The sequence below is a fragment of the Calypte anna genome, chromosome 20, assembly GCF_003957555.1.
Source record: "Calypte anna isolate BGI_N300 chromosome 20, bCalAnn1_v1.p, whole genome shotgun sequence".
Taxonomy (NCBI): domain Eukaryota; kingdom Metazoa; phylum Chordata; class Aves; order Apodiformes; family Trochilidae; genus Calypte; species Calypte anna.
The window spans coordinates 10,200,910-10,214,449 of NC_044265.1; positions in this window are offsets into that span (position 1 = coordinate 10,200,910).

A 13,540-nucleotide genomic window follows, 5' to 3' on the forward strand; every position below is an offset into this window, starting at 1 on the left:
CGCCGCCACGGGGACCCTTTTTCCTCAGAGACCAGCAGCCTGCCTCAGTACCGGCACTTTTCCCTCAGGGACCGGCACTTTTCCCTCAGGGACCGGTACTTCTCCCTCAGGGACCAACCCCAGCGGCCTGGCCACGGGGCGCCATGGCTGTTGCCGGCAGCTCCGTGCCTCAGGAGTCTCCGCGACGGGTGTCACCCCCGCCTCACCCCCACACATGGTGGGGGGTCTGCCCCGGCTCCTTCGGGGTCTTGGAGGCTGTGGTAGGGGACTGGGCCAGCTCTCCTCAATGTGGTGCTGTGAGGGGATCATTCCCGAGTCCCTACGGCCATGCCCGTCCTGCCCGCTGTGCGCCATGGTGCCCTCAGACCCCACAGCCTGCTGTAATCTTCAGCTTTCTGCTGCCAGTGTCATCAAGAGAATGGGACCTAAAGTTCTTAGAAAGCCTCTCAACATCTCACAATGAAAATATACAGGACTCTTTGAAAGTGACTCTGAGGTATCTAATTCGGGTCCTTATGGCAGCCAATTCCCTTTCTGTCACCCAAACAAGGCCTCTGGGGCAGAGCTGCAATTGATAAAGGGTTTATAATCGTCACTTGGCACGAAGCTAAGCACACATCTGAACCTAGATGTGTCTAGGACAAAGCAGCTCTTCATCTGTATTGCTTATTAGGAATGAACTGGAAGCCAGGAGTTGGCTGAAGGTGGAGCCAGTCCGTTTGCTGCCCCTCAGTGATGGTGAAACGTGTGTCCAGTGATGCCGGGAGCCGGTTGTCCATGGAAGAGGTGAGGGGAAGAGGCCATGCCATGATGGCTCTGATAGCCTTAACACTTGTGATGGTGTTGGCAGTGAAGGTTGATGTTTAGCACCTTTTTCTGTGCTGGAAAAATTAGGTTCAGGTTTTTCAAATGAGGCAAAGAAATCAAAATAACACATTTACCCCCAGCAGAGTCCCAGGACCCTGCAAACTCACTTTTCTGAGTGAAACTGGTGCTATCACTGGGTAAAGGGAAAGTTTAGGGGGGGAAATCTGGTCTCCAAGTTCCCAGCAGTAGTCCTTTTGATTGCAGTGAGGAGGAGTTGAGGCCTGATTCTGCAGTCACGTATTTGCTGTGCAGAGGCCTCAGCGTGCTGGGGTGAGGTCTCAGAGCAGTGGGTTTATTACTTTGTCAAAAATAACGCATAACATCTTTAAAGCGAAGTGGGACAAAATTATCCATCGTGGGTGCATAAAGAATTAAAGTTTAATGATACTTGCCAAGATAAAAATAACAAAGTCCATTTGTAATGCAGGCACTCCTTTTCCTAGCTGATGTTTTTATCTCTCTTTGTTTCTCAAAATCCCCAAACCAGTCATTCTCGGTAAACGTCCAAACCACTGTGGTTTTATTATATTTACAAATACATAAATTATCAAATGCATAGGCAGAAAAGTTGTCTTTATAATGTTGCTAGAGAGAATGGAATGATTTTGCAGGAAGTTACATTTACAAAGAAGAACATAATTTCGGATGTAGTCAACTCAAACCCAGAATAATGTTGGTACATGTAATTTTCTACCAGTAACAAACTGCAGGTTTGTCTAGGCACTTTTCATGACATTTCTGACCTCTAACACTAGTCTCCTTCACTTATTTTGGAGTATTTTGAGCACATTTGTTTGAGGGTGGCAGTAAAACCAAGGCAGAGTAGTTTTTATACAGGTTTTTGAAAATTATAATAATCATATGTAAACCATGAGCTTTTATCATATATCAGACTAACAGGTCTAGTGATAGGGCATACTGACAGATTTCATTCAGTGGCCTCTTTCATCCCTGCGAGCTCCCAAAAGACTTATCAAAGCAACCAAGTCATAGGAACTTTTTCTTTGGAAGAATTCTTCCTCCACCATTGTGTTGAAGAGCTCCCTGAGCACAGCAGTGCAGCTGTTTCGCAGCACGCTGCCCTGGGAGGATGAGAAGAGTGCCACAGCCTGTTAGAAATACCAGGAGGATTTAGACAGGAGATCAAATCTTGCAACCTGGAAGCTTGCCAGGACATCAGGCTTAAATTCTCAACTCGTATAAAAATTGCTGGGTAATCTTCAGCTCCTGCAGAGGACCAGCAATGTAAAAATGCCTATAATTTTTATTATCAAATAATTGCAGACTACCTGCTGGGCAAAGCACGTGGAGGGAGACAAATGATTGCAAATAGCCTGTAATTCCACCAGAATTATGTGGCCTGATTTTTGCATTCAAAGTGAATATAAGCTATTCCTATTCTGATTCAGGAACACTTTACTTACAGTGCTGTAAATACTAACACAGCTGCAGGGTAACTGGGAACCAGACCAAGGTGTTTTTACATTAGCTATGCTTCACTTGCCTGGCACCTTGTGCAATATTCATTCCTGTGCAAAACAGGTACAGAATATTTGAGCTCAGAATCATGCTCTCTTGTAAGCAACACAAGGCAATGAGTTGCCTAGACTCTGAAGGCCAAATATTTTCTCTTCCCCTTGCCAGACTAGCAAGGATAGGCAACCACACATGAAGGCAGCAGGCCAGGAAACCAAAGATTAATAAGCCAACAGCTCTTTAAAATACTGCTTGTCTGAAGAAAGGAATCCTCTGAGTAGATATTCAGGTCCCCAGAAAGCCATGTCCATAGGCCATAACAACTCTGCTTCTGAAGTTCAGTCTCTAAGAGGTAATACCAAGGGATGCAATGTTTGCAGAGCTGAAAATACTGGGTCACCTCAAAGTGCTGAGTGTGTCCATTTACAACTAATGTTTACCCTGTAGAACCACTTGCACTCTATTTCGGTTTCAGGGATGTGTTTTATAGGGCTAGGGGAATTAGTATGCCCTAGCAGCTTTTTAGCATAGCTTATATGTTTAGGCACAAGATTACTGCAAAAAATACTGAAAATACAATGTTAAGAAAGATCTTCCTTGACATTCAGACTGTTTGCATCCAGGTAATTTCAACTGCAGTGGATGGTCATCTGTAAAATGTTGTTTTACATCAGGATAGAGTTTAAAGGTACAGTCAACATCTTTCTCAGTGCCTGTGAAGGACTTCCAAGTTATGGCTTCTTTTGTCAAGTCTTGGCTAAGAATAAGGGGAATGGACTAATAAATCCCTGTTTGGGGGTGCTTGTGGGGAGAGTTAGGTGTCCCTCATGGCAAGAACTTCTTTGAATCTCAGTGGGGAAGTCTGAAGGGATCTGTGTACATTTAACACCCTGACTCACCAACAGGTTGACCATGATGCAGAGCTGGCAGGTGAGGATAGAAAAAAGATACTAAAAAGCTATGAAAAATTATATCATTCTGAATATCTCAGGAAAAAAAAATATAAGGTGCAGATTCTATTTCTTTTACTCTTAAAAACAAATAATATGCACAGAGGATTCTTCATCAGAAATCCAGCATACAGAGCCTGTATTGATGGTGTTTTGGTTGCCTTTATCAGCCACCTAGCATGAGCATCTTCTGACAGTGGAGCACTGAAGGAACTACCACCTTTCTTTAGCCTGTTACTTTGTGCTATTCACTGAGAAGTAGCATTTAAAAAAAATATTGCAGAGTCATAGAGTGCATACCCAATGCACTTCACAGTAACAACAGGAAAATGTGAATAAACCTTCTAGGGTACCTGGCTCAGTGTATGTATTTATATGCTAAAAAGCACTGAAGTATTATTTACATGCTTAGCTGGAGTTTGTCTTTTCTAGAGAAGTCTGGACTGCTACCTGTTATACTTGGCTCATGATGATTTAAATAAGAATTTATAGACTCCAAACCATCTGCAAAATGTCCCAGTTCTTCAAGGCCAATGTAAATGCAACGAGGGGGGAAAACCACAGAAAGAAAAGGTTAACAAGGTTTCTCTTTGCCTCCCCCTTGGCATATTTTATAATTAACTTTACAGTGTCTGAGAGCAAAGGTTTGAAGCAGAGAAAGCTCCCACATCCTCAGAGGTAACAGTTTGTGTAGCACATTACACCATAAGGAACTTGGGTTCCATCACTCTGCAAGATGTTGAGAAGAGGTGCACTGCAGGGCACTGTGGAGTGCAGGCTTCACATGAAAGCAGCTTGCTGTGATTTCTATCATCATGCTAATCATGAATGTGCATTCATTCAAGGTTCCTTTTGGGGCTAGAGGAAGAGGAAAGAATCAGAAATGAGCCAGGTTTGTAGCTATCTTGTGTAAGGTGCCACAGTTCCCCAAAGTGTGAAGGAATTAAGTGCGTCGTTAGTTTTTACAGGCGCTTTAAAAGGCAGCCAGAGGAGAGACCTTGCTACATGCTGGTGTGAGAGCCACAGACAGGGGAACCTTCTTCTACTCCTAGACTCTATCAGCTTTAAGAAAATTTTAAATTTAAATAGATCTTGAAATTCTAGCCCACATTTTCTTCTGAATGACAGTTCCTTTCTGCCCTCAGTCCACCACATTTCTCCAAGCCTGAAAACTGACGCTTCCTTCTTAAACAGCAAAAAAGTGGGAAAGACGTTTGTGGTCTGGTGGTTACACCATGGGGTTGGAAAGCAGAAAACGTGTTGTTTCACATCTGGGCCAAGTTTCTTGTTCACCATGGACTTGATCCTGCCAGATACTGAGCACCCATTGATTTTCCAAGGCCAAGCCCTCACACAATTCATGTGAGTCCAACTTCTTGTTCCAAAGAAAAAACTGGGCCTGTATTCAAAAATATTGGTGGTTATGCTGCTTCCTTCACAGTCCCAGCAGCCCAGCTTTAATTTCCATTCTTCCTTCTAGTGGCATGAGACCTGGGATAGTCATACTCCAACATTTGACACCTCCAAAGTCCTGATTCCTCCTTAAAATTTCATTTTACACCTCCCTTATCTTTTTCAGATCAGTGAGAGGTCTTGTTCTCCTCTGTTTCTGCACATAACCAGGAAGGGTGTAAAATAACAATATGGAAATAAATAGCTTTTATTCTTATGAATTTCAAAGTCACTGCTATCTCTGACGTTGCTAGAGGAGAAGCTGCTGTAGTTACAGATGTAGTCTGTACTGAGACTGGATTCTTTAGGGCAAGTTGTGGCCTAGAAACAACAAGCAAGCATAATGACACATCTAGTTTGATTGCTGGGCAAGTGATAAAAAAAGGTTTATTAGTGTTTACCCATTAGGACTATAGGAATTTAGGTGCTAGCATCATGTAAATACCTTAGATGTTTGATATTATGCATGGTTTCCATAAACCTTGTGGTGATTGTGAACTAAATCTAAGGAATAACCAAGAAAAGCAGGTCTATTGTCAGTGACTCCATGGGAGTCCATGAGTCCTCAAAGCCTGGAAAACACCACTGAGATCAATGGATGGATTATTTAGATTGGATATGGCCCCTTTTTTTTGCATCCTTGTGAGTAATTCAACTGTTAGTGTAAGATTTCAGTGTAAGAAATGCCAATTGCAGCACTGTGTGCAGAAAACTGCACAGATCTGGCAGGCTCCAAAGGTCTGTGGCTCTAAGCGTGGCCTCTGCCATTCAGCAGAGAAAATTAGAGGGAACTTGGGCCATCAATAAAGAAAGGTAAAATAACCATATCTTTGTTCAGTGACTATAGCAACCATAAGCAGCTGTTAAAACAGACTGGAGTGTGTTAAAAATCCAAGCCTTTCTGTGGTCCCTAGTCGAGGGCTGTTATAATAAAGCTTGTTTTCTCCTCATTAAAACAATCATTTGCTCTTTATGTTTAGGAAGATAAATGTTCTCAAGGTACATGATGATATCAGCAAAGATAAATTACAAAAGCCACCAGCCAAATTCATGCTACTGTGAGGAATGTTTCATAAATCATTGCAGCAGACACATGTCTGTTCCAGAAGCAATATCACTATGCACCTGCTCACAACTTGAGACCAGCACCTCGCATGCTATATCCCTGCAAAACGTGAAAAAAATCTTCACAGGAGTCTGCAGATAGCCCTAATCAGGGAGAAAATCACTTATTTAATTCTTGCTCTGCTCTAGAAGTATTTATGGATAGAAACTTTGGTTCAAGGCTTACATGTGTAGTACCCTTATATGCCCAAAACATTACTCTACCTCGTGCATTTTTTCTGGTTTATATATGTGCACTTTTCCTGCCACTGTTCAAACCTGTTACCTATTGCAAAATGTTTTCAAAGCTATTTTTTATGGTAGAAGGAAATTATGGAAGAAGGGATGTCTTTTGAGTGCCTTGGATTATATAGCCCACTTTCATCTCTGAGTGCCCCATGGGTACCTGTCTGTTTCTTGTGCTTTCCAGTATATCTTACTGCACAAACCCTCCTTGCTGCCCCATAACAACCACCAACTGTCCCAAACTGCTGACCTATTAACCAAACAAACTCTGCTAAATATTGCCATGTGTAAGTGTACTACTATTTTTCTAATTGCTAATAAAATGCCCTTCCTGCATTCAATAGCCTGTAGAAGAGATTGTTAACATCTGTGTAGTTAGCACAATAGAGGCTTTAAACTTAAAGCAACATTGTCCAGGTTAGCCAGTGAATTTGGCCATATGTATTTTTTTAATTGATGGTTCTTTTCATGTTATCCATGTTGCATTTGAAACTCTGAATTAAGGACTCTTGTGAGGATTCAGTCATCAGAGAGCATAGTTCATGATAAAAAGAACAGACTGAGAGTAGATGGAAATAACCTTGGACAGGTGATGATAGACTGGAACTGCTTTTTCACTGGATGTGTGGCCTTCTACTGGGGCAACTGAGATGTGAGGGGGAAAAAAAAACTCTTGTGGTGTTTTCTGATGTGGTTGAGAGATAGCTGTGAGCCTAATGACCCAAACAGTCCCAGTCATTTCCAGCTATTTTGGTATCAGTGTATGAAGAGTACTTCAGACTGCTTGTGTGTTGTTTGTGGCTTCAGTGGTGAGGGAGCCCATCTTACATATGCCTGTAATAATTTTGAAAACCTGATTTTATTTTCCTCCACTAATTTTAAGAAGCTTTTTCCTCTCCCCTTTTTGCTTGCTGTGGAGGACAGTCATGCTTATTCCTCTTTCTAGACAGCTTCAATTCCTGCAGTTGTGAACTGGTTTGCTGTTACAGCATTTGTATTTTAAACATGAAAAACAGATGTCTCAACCCAGTAGTGTTGGGGAGAGAGCTTTCTTTGGTATTTGAGCTATAAATATGGTGAATTTCCACTCATATTTTTTAAAGCTTTTTTTTTTTTTAACAAAAATATCTAATCTTAAAACAAACTGTGCCTCTGTTTAGTTATACCAGTGCTTTGGAGCCAATGCAGTCTATCACCTCAGCAACAGTTTAGGTATTCCAAAAATAAGATAATTCTAAATCTAAGCTCTGTACCTCTATGTCCCAAAACCTTAGGGATATTCAGCATTTACAGAGGCAAGATTTAAACCTCAGTATCCAAGTGAATTGTATGTGTAAACAGTTGTTTGTTGGGCTCAAGAATCAAGCTTTCACAGAAGGAGGTGACTTCTGTGACTTTCAGTGCCAGCTTTTCCTTTCTTCTGCATCACCTGTGCAGCATCATGGTACACACATGGTTGTTAAGAAGTCACAGCTAAAAGAACACCACAACCACATCGTGGTGCCAAGGGCAGGAGCCTGCAGCCACAGATGTCTTGCAGGGCAGAGGGGAGACAGAGACCTGCACCAAGACCCCAGCTCTGCAAGTTACTGCCCAGCCCAAAACAAAGAGCTGACAGGAGGGCCTTTGATCTCTGAAAACAGAAAGTGCAATTGATTCTTTTCACTTAGAGGCATGACTGGTGTTACATTTCCTGACTTGGACAAGGGTGGTCCAGATGTCCATGACAGATTTTTGCATAAGCACTTTACATTTTTTGTTTTTCTAGCCATTTGCTCTTCTTCCCTAGTTTAAAAAAAAAAAACAAAAACTCCTTATACACAGTTGCTGTTGTTGAGATCACTGCCCTAAAAAAGAAGTTACATCAGCCTTTAGCCTTCAATAGTTTATTGGATCTCTGGTTGCTAGTGGGGAAAATAGACGAAATTAGGCAGACAGGAAAAACTGTGGGACAGTTATTTATGTGGATTTGGGTCATTTTTTCTTTCAAACAAGTTGAAAGTTTCAAGCAAGTACAGCCATATGCTGGAAAAAATATGCCAAGTTTTACCCAATCTACTCACAAGTCAAATAATATGACATATGAACCAATTATCCAACTGCATGTGCATTTTGAACTATCTGGAACATTATTTTTAATGGACGAGATTCCAAATTATTCAGACAATCTGCAAAAAGTCAAAATGCAGAAAAAATGTCATGATTCTGTCTCCATCTTTATTCTCTTGTCTGTTTCTGTGTCCACTCCATAATCACTGTGTTCACAGAGGTCCTAGTCCTATACAGAGAGGATCTTTACACAGGAGAAACAGATTAAAGATGCATGACTCTAGGGTTCTGTAGAGATGGGCTGGGCTATAGCATAGATCCATTCACTGCTCACTGCAGAAATCAGGATGTCCTGGATGTGTTTACTGCATAATATGAGAAGACTGCTGTTCAAGCACAGGGCTTTTTGACCAAACGTGCAGGACTGAGCATCATCAATAGCACCTTTAATTATGAAAGATGATGCAACAACATGGGTGATGGAAGGAGCTTTTTGTCTCCATTTGTTAGTAAAAATCTCAGTGGCTTAAGGTGCCTTATCTAAAGGCATGACCCAAAAATGAGAATTGGTCCTTCTTTGTCTAAACTGGGGTCACATTCAGTTGAAAGTTCGTCAAGATGGGGATATTAACTCAGTGTTTGGCTGATCCTAGCTTTCTTAGGTGAATCTTCTCTGAGTTGCCTTGAAGCCTGAGCTCTGTTTTTTGTCTCTGTAGCTAGTTGGTCACAGGGTTTGGAGAACAAGTCATATGGGAGGCTGAGAGACCTGCATGTTTAGCTTGGAGAAAAGGAGACTCGTGGGATACGTTATTGCTCTCTACACCTACCTGAAAAGAGGTCGTAGGAGGGTGTGTGTTGGTGTCCCAAGTAACAAGCAATAGAACAAGAGGAAATGGCCTCAGGTTGTGCCAAGGGAGGTTTAGATTGGATAGTAGGAAATATTTCTTCACTGGAAGGGTTGTCAGGCACTGGAACAGGCTGCCCAGGGAAGTGGTGGAGTCACCATCCCTGGAGGTATTTAAAAGATGTGTAGAAGTGGTGTTTAGGGACATGGTTTAGTGATGGATTTGGCAATGTTAGGTTTATGGATGTACTTGATGATCTAAATGGTCTTTTCCAACCAGAACAATGCTATTATTGTATGATTCTCATTAAATAAATAAATGTTGCTGAGTGTGTAGCCAGACATTCCCTCTTAAAATATCATTCTTTATTCTGGTGTTACCACCTTACCTAGTGCATCATTATGCTCAGTAGTGACATATTTCCTTCTGGAATTTTTACAGGGTTGTTTCTTATTATTTCTCTTTGTAAGGCTTCTAAATAAAGGAGAACAGAATATAATGGCCTTCCTAAATCTCCCCACTGAGCCTTTGAGGTTAAAACTTACTAGTATACACAAAAATATTTACCTTTTCTGGTCAAGTCCAGGACAAGGATTTGCCCAATTCAAGGCCCAGTGAGTTCAATGGGGAGTCTGCTGTTTGCTTCAGTGGGCTGTGGTACCCTTCTGTTTCTGCAACACACTTATTTCTCTAAGAATAAAAATAAACTAAAACAATTTCTGAGCCACTTCTGAGTTGGCTTCTGGAATATCAAGCATACGTTTTTATTCTCATATTTCTTGATTAATGCACTGAGCGTCAAGTTTTTGTGGTCACATCTCTACTTTAATCAAAGAGAAATGACCCCCCCAATGGGCATTTTAATCTTGTTTCTATGTTTTTAAAGGAAATTAAATGTTAATTGCTGCTAGGTAAATTAATCTAAAACAGCGACTTTCAATTCATCCCACAAACACTAAGAAAATAAAGATAATTATGTGGCATGTCCTGCTGAATAAAGGGAGCAAGGACTTTTTTCCAAAATAATGTTTTTAAAATGAAGTATTTTTAAAGATTACTATTATTGTATATTTTTAGATGTCTGTTACTTTCAAATGCCCAGCTAAGCCAACGACAGTAATTGTTAGGTAAATATTTCTCTCCCTGTCTCGAGGTGACTGTGTAAGAACTATGACTTTGTTTAAGGAGAGATTAAAAAGTAACATGAAATAACCACTGTACATTTAATAGCAGTCTGAAAATACAAAGCCCAGCTGCTTTAGTATGTGACATCCATGCTGCTGCAGTGTGTGTAGCTTGATTCCACTGAAGGAAATAATCAGACACTGGCTGTAGCACAGCTTATCATCAACTTGCAAGTCAAGACCATTGATTTGGGGATCTCACCACTTGTATTTGCTCTTTCATTATGTGTTGGGACTGTGCATCAAATGTTCTGACTGCACCAGCCTAGGAATTGAGGAGTTTCAAAAGATGTTGCAGGATGGCTACCCTGAAATCAAGGCATCCCAAAACACACTCAATTTGGGACCCACACATCTGGATTTCCAACAGTTCTCCCCACAACTGCCTAAATTCTAGGATGCAGCTTTTGTATTGCCAAAGATTTAAACCTTCAGAATGGCTTTGGACTAAAATTCCTGTAAGTTTTACCACTAAAAACATCTCTATAAGCAGCAAGCAAAATCCTCGTGGTTATTTGGTTGTTGGGTTTTTTGTTGTTTTTTTTTTTTTTTAATCTCATGGATCTATTTGACAAAAGCCCTGGCATTATTCTATGAAGCAAAGAAGAAGCCTTGAAGATCATGTCTTCCACATAATTTCAGTAAGAAGGAGAAGAAAAAAACATTGAAAAATGTTTCAATTATTACACATTAACAGGTGGAAAAACAGCAACATCATTTAGCTTTTGACACAGAAATGTCTTCCTTGGAGCCAAGCAAATTCACTCTGCTGTTTAATCTGAACAGTTGCCAAATTTCTGTCTGTAGTGGGAGTCCAGTGGAAACTCTGAGAGAGAAAGAATCAAGATAAGTGCCACTTAAGTGCAGAAGCTTTGTCTAAGCTCTAGCAGAGCACTCTTAGGCACTGGTCAGCAGCAGCATTCCCTGAGGGAATTTTTGTCTACTGAAGTACAAGGGTGACTTACCTAGTGTGTAAAATGATCATTACCAGTGAAGACTTTAGCACAAACATAAATTCAGATCCTCCAAAGTTGTGGGCTCCACAGACATAAACACACACCCTCTGTGCTACCATCCTGGCCTCATTCTGGACCAAATACTTCAGTGATGCTCTGCAGCCACCCTGTCCCATCATCCTTGACTGAAGCTGATGCTTGTTTGTCTCTACAAATGATTAGAGAATCCTAACTATGATTCTGATTGTTTCCTGTTTTGAGGAGGCATAGGATTGCATTTGGAAAAAACAAAAAACCTACTCATAGGAAGGCGAGATGTTCAGGAAGGGCCTGCAGGAGTGGAGGATGGGTTTGCACTGGGTCAGTGTGCCCATTGAAAATCTAGAGGGGGTCAAAATTAATATTTTTTTCTAAATTTCACAGATGTTATTTTAATGGAAACCCTGAGATGTTCAAAGGAGGCAGGGAGCTAAGCTCCCAGTGTCACTGAATTTCAATGATAGAAGTACTCCTTAGGCTTTTTTTAAATTCCCAGCTTTAATGTGTTGCTTCATGCAAGGCCAGAAAGCTTGATTACAAGCAACAATTAGAAGTCATCTAATCTTAAGAAAAATGAGATTAAACCAAAATTCCCTTTTATCAAACTAGGGCTACTAAAATTGAAGCTTCCTCATAGAAATTACTTTCCATTTTTTACTGTTAGTGCTCACTCTGAATCAAGAAGTACTAAGTGGGTAAATAAAATATTAAACATGCTAACAATGAAGTTTTCAGTCTAATCAATCTCTTTGGCACTACAGCAAATGTAATTATTTTAATGGAGTGCCAAGATAAGTAGAAACTGAAAGTAATCTGAGAATTTCTTTAACTGCCAGTTAATGGTGGACTTTCCTTCATTTTCTCCTTTGGAAACAATCCAAGAGTGTTCAGAATTTGAGTGACATACCTTCCTAAATACTACCCAAGAATGACCTTTGTGTTCACTGGTTTATATGAAAAAAACCACAAAAACCCCACAAACAAACATAGAAACTCCCTGCCCCCACAAAAACTCCAGAACAACACAAACAAGCAAACAAAGAACTACCTTCTAAAAATTACTGCAGTCTTTCCTTTTGCAAAGATAGTGAAAAAAAAAATCTGGAACCTTGGAACTTACTTCTCCATTGTTTGAATTGATACTTTATTAGGTTACTGGAGAATGAACAGACAGTGATCTTTTTACTTGCAGAATAAAGCCAGAAATCAAATAGGAAAAAAAAATATAGGAGGGAAAACTTACAAAACATATTAGTTGAGCAGTGAGACAATAATGAACACAAATACTTCTAATACCACAGTTACATGGCCATAACAAGGACTCTGCAGTAACATAACTTTGTTGGGAGGATTACCATGAGCTATCAATAAATATTTTTAAATCTTTCTTGCCTATAGTGTAAGGCATGAATCATATATGAAGATTAAAGCATAACTGCTCTGTCCCCACTGGTAACTGGTATCCCATTTTATATTGTGGTGGTTACAACTGGGGCAGGATGTCCCAGCTCTGCTGATCAGAAATCCCAGGACGAGTCCTCTGGGGATAGGGTGCAACATGGAGCATTGGACTCAGGGTTCTGGACCATATGAACAGCAGAGTTTGATGGGCACATTATGTTTTAGCACTTCCATACGAACCTGCCTTGGCAAGGCATCAAAACCACACAGTTTGAGCTCAGAAATTCTCACCATCTGCATCCCACCTCTCCCAGCTCCCTCTGAAGCCCACACAGTACCATGCACCAAGCTTTTCCCTGGAGCCTGAGAATTCAGGAGCTGCTCTGTCCTGGGTGTGGGGCTGGCACCAGAGCACAGACAGCTCCATCAGAGCCTCCCTGCACTGCAGCCTGCCACACATTGCTTTTTTCTTTCTTGATGAGCAGTATTCCCCTCTGGTTGTGCTTTGCTGCTTGCATACCCTCAGAGAGGCATTTGCAGGAGCAGAGTTAGGGTAGAGTGTGTTTCCTCTAGATTTAAATACTTTGGAAATGCTGCATCTTGTTTGGAAAAGGACCTGGGTGTGTCTGCCATGTCATGGTGACAAACAACACAAAATCCTTTCACACTATTAACACTTCTAAATGCCAGTGCTGCCCCCGGAGAGATGCCAGTGCCAGCATCCAAGGGAAACCACCTCAACAATTTGCAAGGAATCACTGAAATCCATCAATGACCAAGAGTTACTGAGCAATCAGGTGGCTACCAGAGCCACTATGGCACGAGTGAGAGCCCTGTGCCATGGCATTGCTCCCAGCAGGAATTTTGCAGCCATCTTCCCTTTCTTTCCCCCCAGCATTCCAGCACACAGGATGCTGTTGGGACACACTGGTACTGCAGCCTGCAGTGTGTCTGGATTGTTGCTACTGCCA